At 34.4% G+C, this 21,631-nt stretch overlaps 1 protein-coding gene across 3 annotated transcripts in view; it reads left to right on the forward strand.

Annotated features, from left to right (window-relative positions):
- Nucleotides 1–5,621: 5,621 nt before the first annotated feature.
- LOC144958851 (uncharacterized) overlaps nt 5,622–21,631 on the forward strand; it is a 157,064-nt gene continuing 141,054 nt past the window's right edge. For 2 of the 3 annotated variants that reach the window (XM_078891108.1, XM_078891100.1), the window contains exons 1-2: nt 5,622–5,986; nt 9,118–9,325. The gene's annotated coding sequence lies outside the window, so the exon portion shown is untranslated. Of the gene's footprint in view, nt 5,987–8,991; nt 9,326–21,631 lie in introns of all 3 variants that reach the window. The other variant, XM_078891123.1, reaches the window with a different exon arrangement.

Consider the following 21,631-nt stretch of genomic DNA (forward strand, 5'->3'; position numbering starts at 1 on the left):
TAGGATGTCGGCTGCTTGGCATGGGTAGGTCTTGCGGCTCTTCTCTTTATTCTTAGTATTTTCTCCGTGCCCGACGTCTTTATTCGGAAGACCTCAGAGGACGGTAGTGCCGGGTCGTTTGAGGCAGTCTCCGGTGTGGGGTAGCCCTTAAACGAGCAGGGAACAGTTTTATTTTGACACTGGGCTTAGTTGCAGAAGAAGACTGCGTGCTAATTTCATTTTGCAAATACTGCTGTCAATGTTGTCAACTAATCAACTGAAGATGATTTTGATAAAAGACGGTCGAGTAAATGAAATTAGCTCCACACATTAACCACTCGGCCACCCCCCCCCCCCCCCCCCTTTTTTTTTCCAACTATTACACTATTACAATATCATTTAGCCATCACCATAACATGGTGTCGAACGGAATGTTGTCTCGTCACTAAGGTCAATTGAGTGGGATCATTATCTCACACATTACCCCTCTCGACTGGATTCTGATGGGAATGAGTACCTGGTTGCCATAAGGGTATTCTTACAAGTGCAATTACGCAATACGCCTACAGGCCACTTAGCTCGCTTGTGTGAAATGGGCATTCTTTTCCACATGGTTTGCTCAGATGTAATTAATGAAGCATCTTGAGCATTTTTAATGTGGTGAAATCGTAAACATGCGCTACATTGATGTGCAAATTCTTATTATACAGTTACGGAATCTGGCACTATTGTAGGCAGGATGAAAATCAAAGTCTTTGGCGATTACAGTGTATGGAAGGAACCAAATGGACGTCACTTAGCTCTTTGTTATTGTTTTTAGATAGCCATTTTAATTATCAATTCTCACTAAATTACATCAATGAGACTTTAAACTTAAGGTTACACATAGTTTTGTGTGTTGATACGTTATTGATGTCATGCGCTTAGCTAAAACACTCATGGCGTCCGCCGACCGGATATAACGTACCAACACACAAAACGATGTGAAACCATAAACGTTTATAGTCTGATTAATACACGTTAGTGAGAACTACTCAAAAATGAATGGCTAAAAACAATAACAAAGAACTGAATTTCGTTATATCTTTTAACTTTTAAGATTATACATATTGTTGTGTTTTAGTATTACATTATTTCTGGCTGGCAGATGTTTGAGTAATTTACCTCGACGCAAACCGCAATACGTTGTAGATCATTTGTATGGTAGATTGAGAAAATGCACTGGAAGTCGAGTGGTTTGGTTTCAAGAAAATGGCAAAATGAATGAGAAAATTGCCATCTCCTCGATTTTCAGATTCGCTCTCGTTGCTTTCACTGATACTCAAAAACCTTGGGATCTTATTCCAGCTACATTTCAGCAAAATAGCTAGAAATATGTGTTTATTAATCGTTTTCTATAGTCAATCAAATGTTTAAAAACACAAAGCTTAATATATGATTATCTCATTTTTGTTTTCATTTTTGTTTTGTTTTTTTGTTTTTGTTTTATTTGTTTTTGTGTTACTTTGGTGGGGTTTTTTTTAGTTTTGTTTTTGTTTTTGTTTTTTGGTTTATTATGTTTTTTTGTTTTTTAAATTTATTTATATTCTTTTGTTTTCTGAACATTTAGTTCATAAATGTTTGTAACTTAACAATAATTAACATATTCCTCAGTTTCAAACTATATTATTTCATTTAAGGAGCAACGACTTAGTCCATATATTCTATCTGGTCACAAACAAAAATAATTACTTTATGGTACCATAATATATTACTTCGTATGACTGACTTATATTTAGTATAAGCATACATATGCATTAGATTCAAATTTCTTTCCCGGGTTGTCATTTTATAACAAAGGGTTATGAATAATTAAAATCTATCAAATTGGGGTTAATCTTATGATGATAGCTTAGAGCATCTGGGTGTTATCGGCGTATGAATAATAGTGAGTGGCATTTAGCATTTCACCGAGGTGAGAGTGATTGAGACATGAAAAGTAGAAAAAAGACTTTAAAGTGAATAAAAAGGAGACTTAGATTAGGATTAGGATTATATAAAGAGATAGAAAAGAGAGGGCGTAATATAGTATTTGGGATAATGGGGGAGAAAGGATATAGGATGTAAATAGATAGATGGACAGAGAGATATTATATCGATATTGATATAGATATTGTTGGTGCTACGAAGCCACAGACGGAAACAGCCCTGTATGACATTATAAAGATGAATTGAGAAAATATAATAATATTAGAGCCCCTTTCAAATAAGCGTGCACTTTAGCAGATCCGTGTTCCATATATAGATAGAACGAAGATGACGTCACTCAAACCTTTGTTATTGTATTTTGCCATCCGCGTTTATGAGTAATACTCACTGAACTGTATTAACCTGACTATAAACGTTCATGGATACACACAGTTTTGTGTGTTGGTCCGTTATACTTCCGGATGGCAATGTTATGAGCTTCTTAGCCAAGCGCATACTATCTATATTGATAGGTGAGATGTGTGTGTGTGTGTGTGTGTGTGTGTGTGTGCGCGCGTTTGTGGGTGGGTGGGTGGGTGGATGGGTGATTGGAAGGTTTGCTGGATATGTTATAGACATTTTCTCTCTTCATTACTTAAAAGCCCTACAACGCTATATGCTTTTACCAATTAGGTGATAGAGAGATGATTGACATCAAACTCGTTTATCTGTCACTCAAGCCTGCATTTCTATTCTTTCCATGGATAGAAAGAGAATTGATTCATATAAACAGCCAAGCAGATCGAGATATAAAGTAGATAAATTAGATAGCCGGATTTAAAATAACAATTTCAATAAAGCCTGACGTTTCAAAGAATTTTTAAAATTAAAATTAGCATGATTATGTCCTAGATCACTTGTTGATTGTTATCATTCAATCTAAACATTAACAAACGAAACTGATATCTATAAACAGAATCATTTTTCATTGTATTTTGATGCAAGCTTTCTTGCAATTTTTCCTTTTTTTCTTATTTGACCAGGATGTCTGCTGAATACCTGGCAACTGTCTCAAGTTTGCCAAAAAGCACAGAAATGGAACGATGCCAAACAAAGAAACCGCGATAAAGAAATGTCTGTCAAACGGCGTGGTGTTCGTCACACGAATATTAAAAGATTGAACTTTTTTGAACGGCATTCTCAAACCCTTTTGCTTCAGCTTTCGCTAAGTAAAGCATCTAATAAAAGCAGCTAAATCATGATGAATCGTTGCTTTTTGTTTGAATGAGAAAATAAAGAGCAAGTTATTTTACAAAACAAATCATTTTCGAAACACGAACGTCTGAATTTGGGACTCAAAGACGGTGACTCATGTTTTTCCTCAATGTCGTGTCCTATTTCTCAGTTGGAAGAAGACATTGTCTTGGGATGAGATCACTTGGTTTTGTCCTGGCACTGGCCCGATACCCTAGCTGGGAGAGCAACAGTCAAATGTATAGTTAATTTTGGGAGATTATATTTTTCCCCTTGTAAAGCATCTCTGTTATGCATTGCATTATGTTTTATTTATATATTATATATGATTTGAAAACATTTGAGTGTATTCCTCTTAGTGGGGACCTGTGCTTGTGTCTGGATGATCGCAAACTGAGTACACTGATAATGTCCTCTTGGAATCTGCATCTGTTTCCTATTTGAACTAATTCCCCTTTGTCTTACCTTTTCTTGGGTGTTTTAATTGCAAATCTAGAACTTTTTACTAACCCATTTTCTTCCTTTTTAATGCCACTGATATGACCTTTATGTGTTCCAAGCGCCGTAAAACCCTTAAAAACAAACAAACAAGTTGGAAGAAAATGTATGTATTTTGATTGCTGTGAATCAAGCTTTTTCCACAAGGATTGGTGTTTGATATACGATATTTGGACAACAATTTTATGTTTCACTATTTTCCTTACAATTATAACTACAACAGAGCCCCAACTCGTAGTTATGTTCGTAGATGATCTCCTCACCAATATGCTACCAACAAGCCTCAGACGAAGGAATGACTAATTAGAAATTGCTAAAAAGTAAAAGTAAAGGAATAATTTACGATAAGGGATATCTTGGGCTTAGTCCCAAAGACTCAGAGACTGAAGTAACAGAGATTTACAAATCATTAAACACAGACTGGGTCATTCTGAATAAACATAAATTACCTCTTTGGAGCGTGATATCGTGTGTGGGTAAAATATTGATATGATATAATATAGCACTTTTATTTATGTTAACCATGACATGTCAACTCCATGCACTTCACAGTTACAAGTATGGCATTCTAAATAACACTAACAATCTCTCATACACACACAAACTAACAAATAAACAGACAGACACACTTTCAGTTATTACTCAAAAGAAGGAAACATCGTTATCCAATAAATGTGAAACATTGCCAGAAACTTAATAATACGTTTTTTTGGTATGATAAATTAATGTTTTAAAAGCATCGACACTTTACTAGCGAATATCATTGGGAAGGTCGTTCCATATCTGTGGACCAAGAATGGAAAACGATCTCCAGCCATTAAATAAGTAATTTGATGTGCGATTTACTAGGAGCTTAGTGTAGTCTGATGAAGACTGTAACATTCTAATTTTGATTTATCTAGTTATGAACAGCTTTTAATAGGTTCAGTATTCTATAATTGTTATAATTGCTTTGACTTTACATTACACATGGACATAAATGTCTTCGTTTCCGTAAACGATTTGACAAGAGATGCATGTAAATGTTGTAGTCTATGCCATGTTGTTTGAGATTATGTAATATGTTCTATTGTAAAAGGCATTTAAAGGATATGTCGTATATTCGGCCTTAATAAGTATAAGATAAGATTTTTTTAAAATAACCGAGCTTGTTTGTAGTTTTGAAACATAAAGACATAAAGACCTAAAACAATTCTTTCTTTTATGATGTTTAGATCTACCTATTATCTCTGTCTTATTTGATTCAATAAAGAAGAGAATATATGATGTTGGGATAATCGTAGTATCTATTTCATTCTCGGTGTGGCGTAGATGCGGTTACATTGTTTTACTACCTTCACCGTGGGGCAACCCTGGTCTAAGCACCAGCATAGCATTACAAAAGACCTTCTTACACAAAACTCTCGTCCTTTCAGTAAACAGACGAGAACTTTTGAGGTCTTCTAGCTCTAAAAGAAAGCAAGAATAACATACAAGCACCTTAAAGCACTTGTCGTGTTCTGTGTAGAATTCTCACACCGCTCACTGGAATAAGTAAATGTAAGTAGAATATGACTGTAAACTAAAATTCTGAATAAAGATAATCATAACTAATATTATTCAAATGCATTTGCTAATAGATTTATTAAATGCTCAAAATAATATCCTCCTTTGAAATCGTTTACCCATCAGCTCATCCATTCTTTCAAATGCCTAAGAAAATGTGGACTCGTGTCATAAAAGAATGCCGGTAAACCCATGACTCACCGAATGCAATTTATCATCCTAAAACAGCATTAAAACGTCTTCGGCACTCCAGGTTTATTATGAAGTCGTAACACTTCTTTTTAATTAAGAGTTTAATTCATCATGACCCGTGTAAAACGATGTAGATACAGGCGGTCGTCAAACTAGTGAAGCGGGGATTTTGTGGGTAGAGAATCATTCTAAGTTCGGTTCGGTTCAATCGATACATTGAGCACCCGACGAGCGGGTCTAAATAAGGCCTGTACTGGCACAAGAGACTTCCGTGGTTGTGATAATATACAGAAATTATGTTTGTAAATCCCATCCGGTGTGATTAACGAATTCAATCATTAACTTGGCGGTTTAAAAAGGGATTAGAATCGTGATTTGTTTTATTTACATTCTAGAGAGATTTGTTTGTTAACATTCTCGCTGTGTGAAGCCGTGTTTGAATTAAAATGTGTGGTGTGGCATCTGGAATGGGATTGTAATAATTCGTACTGAGGATGTTTGATTAATCATTGACGACGATTATCGAGCAATAAATCAAATGGATCATGAGTAATTAACAGACTTAATTTTAGTAAGTGTAATTTTTTTTACTGATACGATTGGGTTTATTTTTGTCAGTCTGTATTTAAATTAAGAAAGGTCACGTTACACTATATACCATTGATTGAACTTTTACAAGTACAACAAAGTCAAAATAATATATTTATGATTATTGGCAGAAAGTGGAATGATTCAGGTCAAATCCTCTTTTCAGTAATATCCCTCGTTGAGCAACAACATACATACCTATTGTAGATTATAAAGTTGATGTAAGCGCACAGACCATTGAATGAACTCAAAGCGTTTTACAATAGTAAAATAAGTAAGCCAATAGTACAATAACGCCGTAACAAGTAAGACGATACATGACTCATGTGAAGCTCTATTTCCACACTCTTACCGACCAGGTACTCATTTTACTCCTGAATGTGGTGAGAGAATATGAGTAGAGAGCCTTTTTCAGTGACTCAACTTTGCGCCGTCCAGTGCGAAACTCGAACAAGGCCCACAATTTTGGATGTATTAAAGACAAAATATAAATCGTCGGCAGCTGAATAATATATTATGTAGAATTGAAAACAAGAACACAACGCAATAGTCAGTTATTTGTAGGGATGAGGTTGACTTCTGATTTGATAAAAGAACATGTCTAAGTGACTTCGTGGTCTTGTGGTATGACACTAGCTTTCGGATCAGACGGTCCTGGGTTCGAGCCTCGCTCGGCGCATGGTAGAGTCCTTGGAAAAGGCTTTTAACTCACATTCTCTCATTGTACTCAGTTGTGAAATGAGTATCTGGCAGTTAACAGTGTTGTCACGATCGGAAAAAAATTGTATATCGCCAAATAGATGTCATGTCTCGTTTTATATGTTACTTGATACTGTTGATCAGGGACCCTTTGAGCATTTTAGTGGATATTGCGCTATACAAAAGCTCAAGTTTACAAAAGTCACAATCAATAAATGAGGATAAGCTAAAATGCTGAGTGTTTTCCTTGTAAACTTGCATATTTTCCAGTCAAACACTTCTCATTCGTCATTGACAAAAGACATCGTTTTGGTTGGAAATATTTTACTTAGATTATCGATGAATAAAGATGAACCTCAATTTGTTCTTAAAAATATATCAAACTTAGACTTCCTTTGACAAATAAAGGTCCATCCTAAGACATCTGGGGGAAGGGGGGGGGTCCCCATAGCTCAGTTGGTAGAATATTCTCTTCACGCGAAATTTGACTGAGATCAATCCCGGGTGCTGTCGAGAATTGTTACTGCGCCCCTCCCCCCCCCCCTCCCCCCTCGCCCCGCAGTGATCGGGTAGCTGAGTCTGAAGGACTTTTTTAAAAGTCATTTACCTTGGAAATACAAACAAATTAATAAGCAATCGAAATGGAGAAAGGCATTCTGTAATAGTGCGGCTCGTTGGTTAAGCGTGGTCAATAGTGTGATGGGTGCCAGTGATCGTTGAAATTCGGGTCCCGACATTGTTTCCTAAGATAAAGTACTGAAAACATATTACCCCACTGAAAACATATTATTACCCCACTTGAATAGGTACCTGGCTGTAGGCAACGGATATTGTAAGAGTGTTAGTACAACAAGAACGCTTAATTGGCGACTGGTACTGTAGGCAATGGAAATACGGTTCCATAAGGCTTGCTGGAAGAATTAATGAAACATTGTGAAGAATATTGAGCATGACAAATCCGTGGGAATACGCTTTATAAATTGTCATATTTGTTTTCATTTTATTCAATTCAGTGTTTTTGTGATTAGCCTTCATTAACAGACGAACAGACGAATCAGTCAGCCCCATAGTTTGAGAATATTTATCACACTATTTAGACATATGAGTAATGTTGAGAAGAACAACATTTCAACTCCTTACGACGTTTGGCATTTTACTCATGAGAGCTGATTGATTCGGGTAATAGACATGTATGAACTGAAGAAAACAATGGTCCTATGTATAGCATTCTTGTATACATGCCTACCAGCCGAAAACTGTTGACCTACCAGATTTATAACATCGTTAACTATTTTCTTTAAACAAATGATTTTAAAAGGCATCGCGTCGCATAATGTGAAAATAAAGATCCGACATGTGTGTCTAAAGGGTGCCAGACAGGACAAGAAAGAGAAATACAAAAGAAAAAAATATCTCAAAAATCGATTTAATTTTGCATATCTAAATGTAAAAATGTAATTTTATGCGATGTTTCTTCACAAACTAGAAGGCCATCCGATCTGGCTAGTAGGCATGTATTCAAGGTGGTTATGGTATTGTCATTAGGACATAGCCAGTTTTATAATGTAACTTATCAACTATATCACAATTGTGAAGAAGCGTTAACCATTGAATCAACACAACTGACTAACTATTGATAAGATAAACGATTCACCCTACATTGTTTGCCAATATTTGCTAATCATTTCCCTTTTGTATGACGATCTTTTCGAAGTTAATGGTAATCTCTTCAAACATTAAAACCCTCTTTTAACCCAGTTGCTCGCTCTGAACGTAAAAAGATGAACATTCTCCACTGTGTCACTTTGTGCCAACACGGGTAGCAGCAACAATAATTAACGAGCAAGTAAGGCGGAACTAAATTGAAATAGATTATCTGGTGACCCTTTGAAACTGAATGTTTTCATTTGAAATTTGCCATTAGATTTACAGGGTTGGCACGTTCGTGTGGGCGATATTCCGAGTCCTTTTGTTATATTATTGTGGTGGTGCAAGGTTGTAATGGTTTATTTTAGTTTCGGTATGCTGTGTTGCGTTGAAAAGCATAATCAGAAAACTTATCTTCTCTAACGCTCCATTGATTTATTATGTAAAGGTGGTGTATGTGTATGTATGAATGTGTGTGTGTGCGTGTGTGTTTGCTTATGTGTTTTTGTGTATTTGAATTTTGTTTATGTTGATGTGTGTTTGTCTTTATCTGTTTGTGTATGTGTGTGAATGTGAGTGTCATATTTCATGTTACGCGTAATTGCGATGCATATGTATTATGTTATCATGACATTATTTTAGAGGGACAGAGTATAACATTATCCCTTTAAACATCTTATCAATAAACGATCTACCCGTCAAGACGACCTGTGATTTATGACCCATTCATATTCATGAATATATATTTATAATATATATCGTTCACAGGTAAGAAACTTAAGATTTTGTTCTCCAACAATACCTAAACCAACTTTTAAAATGTGCTGGTGATATCATAACATATTATATGACGAGTGTCTTATTGACTTTTGGAGTGAACTTGTGCCATTCATAATACAATATATTACTGGATTACCTACCTTATTCATTGCTCGGACTAACTTTTCAATCTGGCATAATGGACGACACCCAATCGGTAAGTGATTTTAAATTGTATCACATCGTCCACATTTTAAAGTGATATACTAATACAGTAATATTCCTATCCTTATTTTTATATGTTATTCATTTACCAAACCATGTTAACTTATATGCGCCTAGAGCTTTATTGTATAGAGGACTGGGCGCGATATAAATAAATTTCATTATTATATCGTATTACTCCCTTATATCTATTAAGTTTAAAATTCGTTCATTATTTTGTTTTGTCTTTTATAAAATTCGTGGCTTTCGATGTTTATAAGATTTACCAATTAGGACTCTATCTCCCATTAAATCATCGTATGTTACAAACAATTTTGTTAGTTCAAGGAAGAAATGGAATGGGAAGATCAAATAAAATTGCTGTGAGACGAAACACAACACACAAATAAAATTTGTTTTTTTTTTTTTTTATATTCCTCCTTTTTCACAATGACAACAATTTAATCGATAATATTTGATGAGGAAGAAATTTGTTTAGTTGCTTTAAAATACAATTTAAGAAGAATTCTTATCTTTATTTCGTCTGTTTCTTTATGCATCATATTCCATGCATATGTACGTTATTAATCCTCTCCTTTCCGAACGAGTGCTTTGTTACCTAGAAAACGCATCTATTTGTTTATATTTTTGAGATCGTACTAACCAATAAGACAACTAAAATACTTTTCTGATGTCTGTCTAGAATTCGAGTGGTGTATTCACGTTTTATTGTTTTTCTTATTGTTTATTAGTTCGAAACGGTCTTTGTTTGGTAATTTGTCCTCTTTCGAAGTTTTTATATTCATTTGTCTTCATTATTTTTTTACAATCAAAAGTCACCAAATTTGTCTCCCTCTCATTTCATCGCTCTTACTTATTATATCACGTTATTATCAGTTTATGACTGTCTAACCGATTTCAATTTCTCAGTAAGAATATCTGACGGTCATTAAATCTTATTATTTACTAGAATCATATTATATGATTCCATTCACCAAGCTATACATTAGCCAATTTCCCAAATTATTTCTATATGACAAGTTTATGATTTACAAAGGTGAATAATTTTAATTGCTTCTTCGTAGCAGCTTTGAATATAGCATTCTTCTCTCCGCCTCCCTCTCCACTCTCTCTCTCTCTCTCTCTCTCTCTCTCTCTATTATATATATATATATATATATATATATATATATATATGTATATATATATATACATATCTTTTTTTTTCTTTTCCTTATTTCTTATACAATCTCTCCATTATATCTATTTGTCTTCTTTCATTTGGATTTTTCTCTTTTCATTGAATGATTTATTCATCTTTTAAGTTTCAACATTTCTATATTTCCTTCTGTCGATCTATAAAATACACATTCATTAGTAACAGTATACATGTTTTTGCGCATCCATGGTTATAAAACTCAAGAATGATTTTAATTAGCACATAAATCTGCATAATTGCCAATTAACACGACTCGCATAGATGGATGCCCGCCTACATTTGTTTCAATTATCACTTTAGAATGATATACGTTTCTTCCGCCACCAATTCCATTCTCCTTCAACTTGTCAATTATTCAATCAATCAATCGACAGTCATATCTATTTATATCCTATTTTCCCATTCATCCCTCCGTCTTTGTTTCACTGTTCTATCTGAGAGTTTTCATCAACAACAAATGTTATCTTTCACCTACGGAATGTGAAAGCAATTCATATGTTATGAAAACTATAATGATATGAACCGGAACAACATCAGTGGTGTGATAGATGGTGCGGGATAGCACACCCTTTGAAATAAAGTAAACTTAAATTTACTCATGCTTATTTATTACCATGTCACCCTCTCGCTACAAATTAATTCTGGAAATGACATGAACCAAAAACAAGCCCTTAACTTTGCTAATGCGGGACGATTCTTCACGAATCTTGTAAAATTGTGTTTGAAAGAAATAGAATGAACCGTTTCGATTTTAAACAATTTTAATATGTGAGTGTTGCCCTCGTGTTAAGAATACATAAGTTCATGGGGTATCTCTGGTTGCAAATAATATGGAGACCCCGGTATTCGAATTTATGGAACCCGTTTGTCTTTCTGAGGAGGGTATTGAGGTCCCCAATCTTGAAAAATAGAATACAGCCCAAACGCAAAAATGACTCTGGGTCTATTCCCGGTTGAGTCGATTTTTTATTTTTTTTCTGGTCCTACTTTTAGATACATAAGTAATTCGATCACACAGAACAGTTAGGGGCAATTAGATATCAGAGTTTATAATACGCTTGCATCATAGTCGCAGAGGAAAGGAAAGACAATTGGAAATATTCTCAAGGAAGAATAGTAGTAATTTACTACCAAAATACCAAACTTGAGTGTCACACATGCGCAGGACCCCGGACGCAAGGGAGGAACTCAAATATGTCTTACCCACACCCCTTTAGAGCGATGGTTTACAAGAACTAGTGTATCGAATAATGTATCGTTCAAGCTCACACCCGACTGTCCTCATCCCTTAACAAACAATAAATCGCCCCAAGACAAGGACAGAAAGCTGCGTAGAAAGGTATGTGAAGAAGTAGAAGGAAAAAATAAGCAGACCTACTAAATTCCCATTTTAGAGATTAGAGATTATTGTATTTTTTTCATGGTGTTCCATCCTTTATAGAAGGATAAGGTTGAGTGCATGTAATCTATAGTCTATCGTAATATCAGGCGTGTACTTTCTAACCTGACATAGTTCTCTAAATACCCCTTCTTAGTAACTAAATTGCTCAGGTAAGAAACCAACGAAAATAATGACAGCTCCTTTATACTGTTACATTTCTCTGTCTATGTGAACCTCATTCGAGTACTTAAAAAAGATTGTTCCAACTATTTAAGCCATCGTTTCTGTACGGCTAATTGTGTCACTCTACTTATTACCGTTTTGTTTAAAGCTGCTGTAAAATCCATCCAAGTGGGTGGAATACTTGACGTAGAATATGGAAATATTTTGTTTTTGAGAGCAGTATTGAGTTTCCAGTTTAACAATACAAGGAGTTTTTATTTATTTCTAGCTTCTGTTTGAACAGGGCTTTGGGCTCCGTTCTGTCGCAAATTGATTTACACCAGATTATTATTAATTATACCAACAACTATTCGATCACTGTTGGATTGACAGTTGGGGGGGGGGGGGTAGTTTAAGTAGATTCAAACAAGGCTTCTACCGATCGAGTTAAAGAGCTCCAAAAGTTGCGATGACGGAATCAAAGAGTTTATTGGGTTTTTTGTTTGGTTGTTTGGTTGTTTTTTTAATGAAAAGAATGACTAATGTTTTCTGTGACATCGCTTGCTCAGCAGCCGTTTCAATCATGTATCCAAACCAAGCAATGTTGATGGTGTTTTATACTCAGACGAGTGACAATATCACAACACTCTACATTATGTCTTTTGCCAATGCACTTTAAATGCACTTTAATGCACTTTATTACCTCTCGTGACCTCTTAGGTATGTCTACAGATATATATCGGAGAGTGCTAGTATAAAAATGTATCCAATAGACAACTTAAAATGTAAATTTAGGTTTATTTGTTCCTGCAAGAAAAATAAATGACGTATTTAGCACTGTGGATCTTTGGAAGTGCTCTAAATACAAGTGCATATTTATATGATAATGTTCTCATCTATTTGTTTAGTTTGGCTTCTTTTTTTTCTCTTTTTTCTTTCAAACTAACGAATCAATTTCAATTCTTTTTAAAAATTACCACAACAATCCAAATAGGTGTCGCATCTTAATAATAAGATAAAGATAGATAATTCAAATGGCGACCATACACAACTCTCAGAATATACGAATTTTGCTGCGATAAATCAGCAAAAGAAATCACAATATGATTCCTTTCTTGGTAGATTTTCAATGATTCGAAAAGTCAACGTTGCCTGAGGTCTGAAATAGACAATGTCTTATAGATATAACAACACAAACAATTGATACTTTTTTTACTAATGAAGCAACAATGTAATATATTATTATTATTATTATTATTATTATTATTATTATTATTATTATTATTATTATTATTATTATTATTATTATATATCACTATCTGATATATAATTTGAACTATATAAGAACACATTTTCAATCACACCCTTGGATAGGAAAACAAACAATGATCAAAGAAACAAGAGTGTTACGTAAAAGTAAATGTTTTATTTATCGCCTGGATAAACTGGTCTCTATACGTTCTTAAACTTGCATGTGTTTATTAGAATTCTTGTAATGGAATTGGTACGTGTAAGTATGTACCTACTAATATTATTCTAACCGCTCTTTGATTGTCTTTGTGGGATCTACAGTTTATAAGTCACATTCTCTAGGATAGTTTATTTATACTCATATAGAATAGTGTCATGATTATTAAAGTTGCCAAACCATGATCCAACAAACTTCCTGTTTCTTGTGCCAAAATCCTGTAATCATTTCACAGACATTCTTTTCTTATTCCCTATGTAAGCCAATCCGCTATGTCTCCCTTACCATCCATAAAGACATAAAAGGATTCTCTTTTTTTTAAACGTGCAGTGACAACCGAACTATCCTAAATAATGATATCCTGAAAGCTGGACAGTCCTTGAAGGTTATGCTCTCGGGGGTAAATTATGAATATTGCATTAGTTGGAACCAGCCTCGACCAGCACAAGCCACATTTTAGAGATATTATGATAATGTATGCTCGACTCCTTTTCCATGGGACGACTCAATATCAGATACCTAATAAGTCGCCAATTAATTCAGGAAAGAGATCGGGGTGATCAATTATGTCATGGCATGGGAGCATAATTCCCATTCCGGACTGCCACCTCTTCTTCTTCTTCTTCTTCTTCTTTCTCCTCTTCCTCCTATTCCTCCGCTATCCGTCTTCTTCTTCTTTTTGTTAATTTATATTAAATGTGCCTGGCTTCCAACGACGTGTTCAGTGCGTCTCCAGCAGCTGCGATTAGATTGTTAACACAGTTCCCTTTTAAAACCTTTTTAGCTCTGAAGGACTGGCTACAAGCTTCAAATGAATTTAGAATAAACGGCAGCTATATTCCTTCATAAACATTAGGCCCATGGAGCCGTTTATCACGCCTCCTGTAGTATGAAACGGCAATAACAATTTCTTGCTACCCTTTGGATGAGACGCTAGTTTAACAGACCAGGCTACCTAATCACTGCTGGGTGAACAGAGGCGTCAGAAAAAAAATCTCCACTTCAGCCTGGACGATCTCGTTCCGTTTGCGTGTGAAGCGAGTGCTCAAACGGCTGCTCTATCGTGACCCCCTAACGGGTGATGTGATGCCACAGTATTGTTTCTTATTGGTAGCTTTTTTACTTCAGGAGAAAAGACTGGCTTACCAAGACTACAAAGACTCTGATAATGTAAGCTTTACAACCCATTATGTCTCTGAAGGGACAACCAAACATGTAACCCACAACTTTAATCTGCTATCATATCGAAATAAACTTAAGAAAATTAAGTTCAAAGTCAATATCTTGATAAGAATAAGGAAATTTTTAATGAATTTTAAAAATCGAAACCCACACTCTCTTCAATAAACCCATATTTTGGACTCAAAATTTACAAGTTGAGCGTAAAAAATTGAATTTTGAGCATAAGGCCTTACCCAGTAATATTGGTGTTTTGAAGTGATGATCTTTTTTCTATATCAATCTGTTTTATCAGATGATATTAACAAAATGATAAATATATCACAAAACCATAAAGGGACAGCGTGTCTCGGCGGTACAGTCTTTGCTTCATAGCCGAAAAGTATTGAGGTTGATCATCCGCCGCTGCGTTGTGTGGCCTTGAGCAAGTCACCTCGCCCCAGCTCAATTAGCGGCGATGCACTGCGTCTGACGCCTAGGTTATTCCAGTCTTCCCTTGGAATAGACCCTAGAGGCAAAGTTCCCCCATGGAATGAATAAAGGGAATATTATTTTATTTATTTTTATTTTCTATTTATTCAATTAAAAATCATTGAGGAACATTTGTATGGGTGTGAATTTTGATACAAGCCAAAAGCCATAACAGACATTATCCTACATAATATTCATTAATAACAATGTGAAATTGAATGTAAGCCTCAATTTAATATACGAAAACAGAAAAAAATGGACTTTTTTCCCCTTTACCAACAAAACAGGATGAATGAAAAACTAAAGACGAATGAGATAATGTGGTAGTGGCGTTGTTAAGATGAATAAACAAAAACATTGATGGGCAGGATAATAGTAATAATAATAATAATAATAATAATAATAATAATAATAATAATAATAATAATAATAATAGTAGTAGTAGTAGTAGTAGTAGTAGTAGTAGTTGTAGTAGTAGTAGTAGTAGTAGTAGTAGTAGTAGTAGTAGTAGTAGTAGTAGTAGTAGTAGTAGTAGTAGTAGTAGTAGTAGTAATAATAATAATAAGAAGAAGAAGAAGAAGAAGAAGAAAAAGAAGAAGAAGAATGATAATGATAGGACGCTAGTCTAACAGACGAGACTACCTAATCACTTCTGGGTTATTATTATCTCATCATATTATTTTCTCTACAGAATCGGTAATACATATTCCATCAACATGCCCAATTACATGATCGAGCAATCCGTTTTGTTTCCTCTGTTCTTTTGCCTTCTCTTATTTAGTTGTTTTGTTTGGTTATTTTGTTTTGTACCATATGCTTTTCTTCTTTTTGTAAAGGGACATGGACGATATCCAGCAAGAAGTATCGACAATATTAAAAATTATTATTATTATTATTATTATTATTATTATTATTATATTATTTTATTATTATTATATTATTATTATTATTATTATTATTATTATTATTATTATTATTATTATTATTATTATTATCATTATTATTATTATTATTATTATTATTGTTATTATTACCACTATTATTATTATTATATTATTATATTATTATTATATTATTATTATTATTATTATTATTATTATTATTATTATTATAATTATTGTTGTTGTTGTTTTTGTCTTGCTAAGGTCCTGTTTCTCAGCAATGTTTTTTGTGTCCTTGACAGTAAATACCTCTCATCCCTCCAGACAGAGTAGACAAAGGAAATGTACTCTCTAAGGGACCAGCTTATGTCACCGACCAGTCTTAGATACCCGGAATCCCAACAGACATTTTGATGTTATGGACAGCATAACATGAACATTAGGTCATTCCCTTGGTATTCAGCTTGGCCATTACAGGCCGCTTCCTTGAGATTAGAATGTCTGCCTTAGACTTTTTGGTACGAGATGGTAAAAATGTTAATGATATAGCCTACCTAATTAGTTTTTCCTTTCTTTAGGTCCAAAGTTCTGGTTTAGAGATAATGAAATGACATGACGATATTAATATTGACACTTCAATGCCCTCAAGAAACAAATTCAATATGTTAAAATGATATCCCGGTTGCTAAAATATATGACTTAATTCACATATCTAGTCCCTTTCATCTCCTAATCATACAAACGGGACACTTCGGTTACCTCTTTTATCATCTCCACCTCTCACATTCTTTTCCATTAACCTTAGAGGAAGATAGTCTTCCGCTGAATCTATTTTATGTTAACTTTGACTGTATTTGAAGTCATTAGTATAATAACGTTTAACATAAAATGTTAATGAAACTTTGCATTGTCAATTTATGTCATTAAGTTTAAGAACTAGGGGGCCTGACGTGATGGTTATGATGGTGGATAAGGAAATACACTATCAATCAGTGAATATGGATCACGCCTCTCTTGGCCTTCTGGAATGTGTTGTTTTGTTTGTTTTTTGTTGTTGTTTGTTTGTTTGGTTTTGTTTTTTGTTTTATTTATTTTTTTGGGGTTTTTTTTTTTGTTGTTGTTGTTGTTTTTGTCGTTGTTGCTATTTTTGGGGTTTTTTTTTTTTTTTAAGAATAAGAAAAACAACACCAATTGCTCACACTATGTGTCACACTGGGCTGATTCACTGTTTTTTATGCCGGCTTTTGTAACGAAATTCCCTATGGGATGAATAAAGGGGATTTTATCATTTTATTTTTCGCTTCAAACAGATTTATAATAACAGCGCGTGAATATAATATAGTATAATATAATATGTCTATATATATATATATATATATATATATATATATATATATATATATATATATATATATATATATATATATATATATATATATATATATATATATATATATATATATATATATATATATATTCTAAGATAATCGGCGATTTGTATTGTAAATAAATAAATAATTGAGCTTTATATAGCGCAATATTCACTAAATGTGCTCAAAGCACTTTACAAGGGGTCCCTGATCAACAGCAACATTTAACACGTAGGACGGGACATGCCGCCTGGTAGGCGATATTACAATTTTTCGGACAAAGACAACGCCGTTAACGGCCAGATACTCATTTTACACCTGAGTGCGGTGAGAGAATGTGAGTAAAGAACCTATTCCAAGGACTCAACTATGCGCCGAGCGCGAGGCTCGAACCCAGGACCTTCCGATCCGAAAGCGAAAGTCTATACTATACCACATAGCCGCTTATAAGCCTATAAGAGTGCTCGTTTTAATTCGCTCATAGACAATGCAGACTCAACGTAAATTAATAGTGGGTTGCCTGGAATTATTCTTTCTTCTTTTTGTATTAACGTTTTATCGCGTTCACAAATCATGAAGGTACAAGTGCGAGAGCGCGACCTTATATAACAAGAATACAGGCAATTTGCCACTTTCACCCACATTTTAGACAGTTGCTTCCGCCTCAAGTGTAAATTTCACTTAGCGGGATTTGTAAATGCCAAATGCACACTTACCCACGGAAATTGCCGGGTTGTGAAGTGTAAATTAACAACAAGTGTTACTATTCTCAGCAAAAGAAAGTAGCTCTATTCCCTATATTTTTACTGTTTGCTGAAACAAGAAGAAGCAAAAATGGTTGAAAATCTAATACAATATACAGAATAATTAATCATAGAACTCTGCCTTTTTCCTGGTTATAGAAGCCTATACTGAGTCTGTAATGTGTAGGTAAAATTCCATTTTAGCCTTAAATTCCTTCGTTATCTATCTGGTTACAGCTTCAGACCTTACCGTTTTAACCAAGATAGCAGTAACAACGAAGCAACTCGAGCTTCAATGAAACCTGAAATTAATGTCATTTAATGATCTCAAAAATACACAGATACCAAATGTTAGGTTATAGTATATTTGAAAACAAACTTAAAAAGGGTTAATCAGAGCAATCACATTTCCAGAGCAGCATAAATAAATAAATCGCTTCCTCTTTTTTTATGGTACTGATATTACTTTCATATATTGTAATTTCTTCTTTAATCTGAGCCATGAGATATTGGTCCTATTTACATAATAGAAGTTGGACAATGTTCAAATTTTCATTGTTAAGATTACATGATTTTGTTTCATCACTGAGAAAATATTCCAATACACTAACGATGAGTGCTTTAGGAACATTCTCAAATCATTTGTATTCAAGTGTCTTTACTGCTTAAGAATGAGGTTTCCTTTGAAAATGGGTTATATTTCTTTAACATCTCCAATGGTAATGATTTGTAGTTACTTACGATATTAGTTGGGGTTGTTTTTCATTTCATAACTCAGACGAATAATCTTTTTGATGTATTCTTTTCATACATATACCTACTTTGGTTTTAATGTAATTCTTAAAATGATGTTTGGGTTACTCCTTGTATTTCCGTATGTTTCTCTGTTCTCTACACTGTAAACACCAATGGACTGACGTAAATTGCGGGAACTCGTTTTGGACACAAAACTTTCAAAGTTTGGAACACTTTACCTCTCAATACTTCCCTCTTCACCCTTTCACCCCTTCGCCCCCTTCCCTTTTTTCCCATTCATACGATTTCATTTATAACTATAACCGTATTTTTTCCCTTGTCATCCGAGGGAGGCAAAGGCCGAACCGTTTTAGATTTGTGTATTGATTTATTTACGAGCCATAATTACTTCATAAAATAATATACTTTCGATATACTATTTTTGGATATAGGATGCCATTATTTTCCGGAGTGACTGTATTGTTTCGTTGATTTTAATATTTTATCATTTTGATATTTAAATTCAATCACCTTCGACATTTGCATAGAAGAGAGAATAGTCCAAATTCTGTTGAAATTGAAACGCGACTTAAACATTCTGTCATTCCTTTGAGACTTCCGGTATCAGAGAAAATTGCTTTTTGATGTTTTCTGTAAAATATTAATGGAGATTCATGAAAAAGTTTCGAAATCTGCAAAAAGCTAGCACGGTTAGTGTGGGTTCTTGGTTTCTAAAGTAATTAGGATAAATGAATTTTCACATTTTTCAAGTGGCAGTGACATTAATCTTATTATTTATCCCTCTCTCTCTCTCTCTCTCTCTCTCTCTCTCTCTCTCTCTCTCTCTCTCTCTCTCTCTCTCTCTTTCTTAATTAAGGTCACATAATTGAATTTGTATCAAAGAATTTTCTCTCTCACACACACACACACACACACACACACACACGCACACACACTGTCTCTCCCTTCCTTCTCTGCCCCTCCCCCCCCCCTCTCTCTCTCTCTCTCTCTCTCACATACATACACACACTTATGCACACACACACACATACACACACACACATACAAACCTACCACCATCCAAACTATCTACCTATATAACAAATATAAAAAATAAAATAAATAACATAACGTATTCCTGTGATCATCGTCTGCTCAAATAAAATAAGTAATAAATTAAGAATTATCGAATTAAAGATGTGTGTACACTACAAAATTGATTGTCGTATGATCTATCACTGTACAAACTCTTAATTAAAAAACTGAGCTTTTATATGGCGCAATATCCACTAAACGTGCTCAAAACGCTTTACAAAGGGTCTCCGACCAACAGCAACACGTAACATGTAGAACGAGACATGACACCTGTTGGGCGATAATACATTTTTTTCCGACAGAAGCAACGCTGTTAACGGCTAGGTACTCATTTTACACCTGAATACGGTGAGAGAATGTGAGTAAAGAGCCTTTCCAAGGACTCAACTATGCTTCGAGCGAGGCTCGAACCCAGGACCTTCTGATCCGAAAGCGAGTGTCATACCACAAGACCACATAGCCGCACCATTATAGATTTTGTCCCAGATTTTTTTTTGACAGGATTAGGGCCATTTAAATTGATCCATATTTGAAGGACGAGTTTTCTGGCCAAATATTTTGTTACGTATCTTCCCAGAGTATGGCAGTTAGCTGGTTAATGGCAAGCCAACGATTTTTAGCAAGATATTCTACATCTAAGAAATGTAAAATTATGTTTATCTTGCTGCGACTTTCATCTTTCTGGTCCGAGTAATAAAGTATTCTAACTTGTAACAGTCGTTCGTCTTCTTATTAAAATACCAGACCAAAATAAACTGGGTATCACTATCGGTGGACATCAAGGGTACGAACTACCAACATAGGAATAAATATAAATAAAACACAGGGGATCTGTCGTGGCTAATTATAATGATAATGTCATGAACACAGTTCTATACAGCATTTGTAAGAGATCAAAATGACAAATAAGTGTCTACTCTTTCCTTAAATCCAGTATATTTTGAATTTATTATTTACATTTTTCTACAATAAAACAATTTATTGAATATTCTGATTTTTATTCTGCCGACGTATACTTATTTACAGGTCCGATAACTCAAATGGTTATGGCCTCATTTTGTAATGAAAATACTTCCAAACCACAGCAAAATATTGTCCGTTACAACAATTTTAAGACAAGCCCACAATTGCGTCCGGAAGTAGACCTGCAAATATGTGTGTACATCGACCTGTGCCCATTCTGTCCCCCAAGCTAATTTCTTATCCCTGTCTTTTATTAATAATTCTTATAATTTTCAAGTTTTATTTTCCCCGGGAAAAAAAACGAAAGAAAACAAAAGGTAGAAACGTGGTTTGTTTATATCCTGTCCCTCTTTAGATGTCTATTTGAGCATTTCTAACACAGCATAAGAGATATTGTAGTCTTTATAAAATTAATGAATGTGAACGAAAAGCGTGATTAACTAGATTACCGCCTTACTCTGGAAAGCTCGTATTTACAAATTTGGCCAGAAAACTCGTCCTTTAAATATCGATCGATTTAAATGGCCCTCATCTTGGCAAAATATCTCAAACATGGGACTTCGCGAAGAGTTTGAGAGTTTTTGCCAAGTTGAGGGTCGTTTAAATCGATCGATATTTGAATGACGAGTTTTCTCTATATTTTATAATATGA

This window comes from Berghia stephanieae, chromosome 1, assembly GCF_034508935.2.
Source record: "Berghia stephanieae isolate SIO BIC M18660-M18661 chromosome 1, UCSD_Bste_1.3, whole genome shotgun sequence".
Classification (NCBI taxonomy): Eukaryota; Metazoa; Mollusca; class Gastropoda; order Nudibranchia; family Aeolidiidae; genus Berghia; species Berghia stephanieae.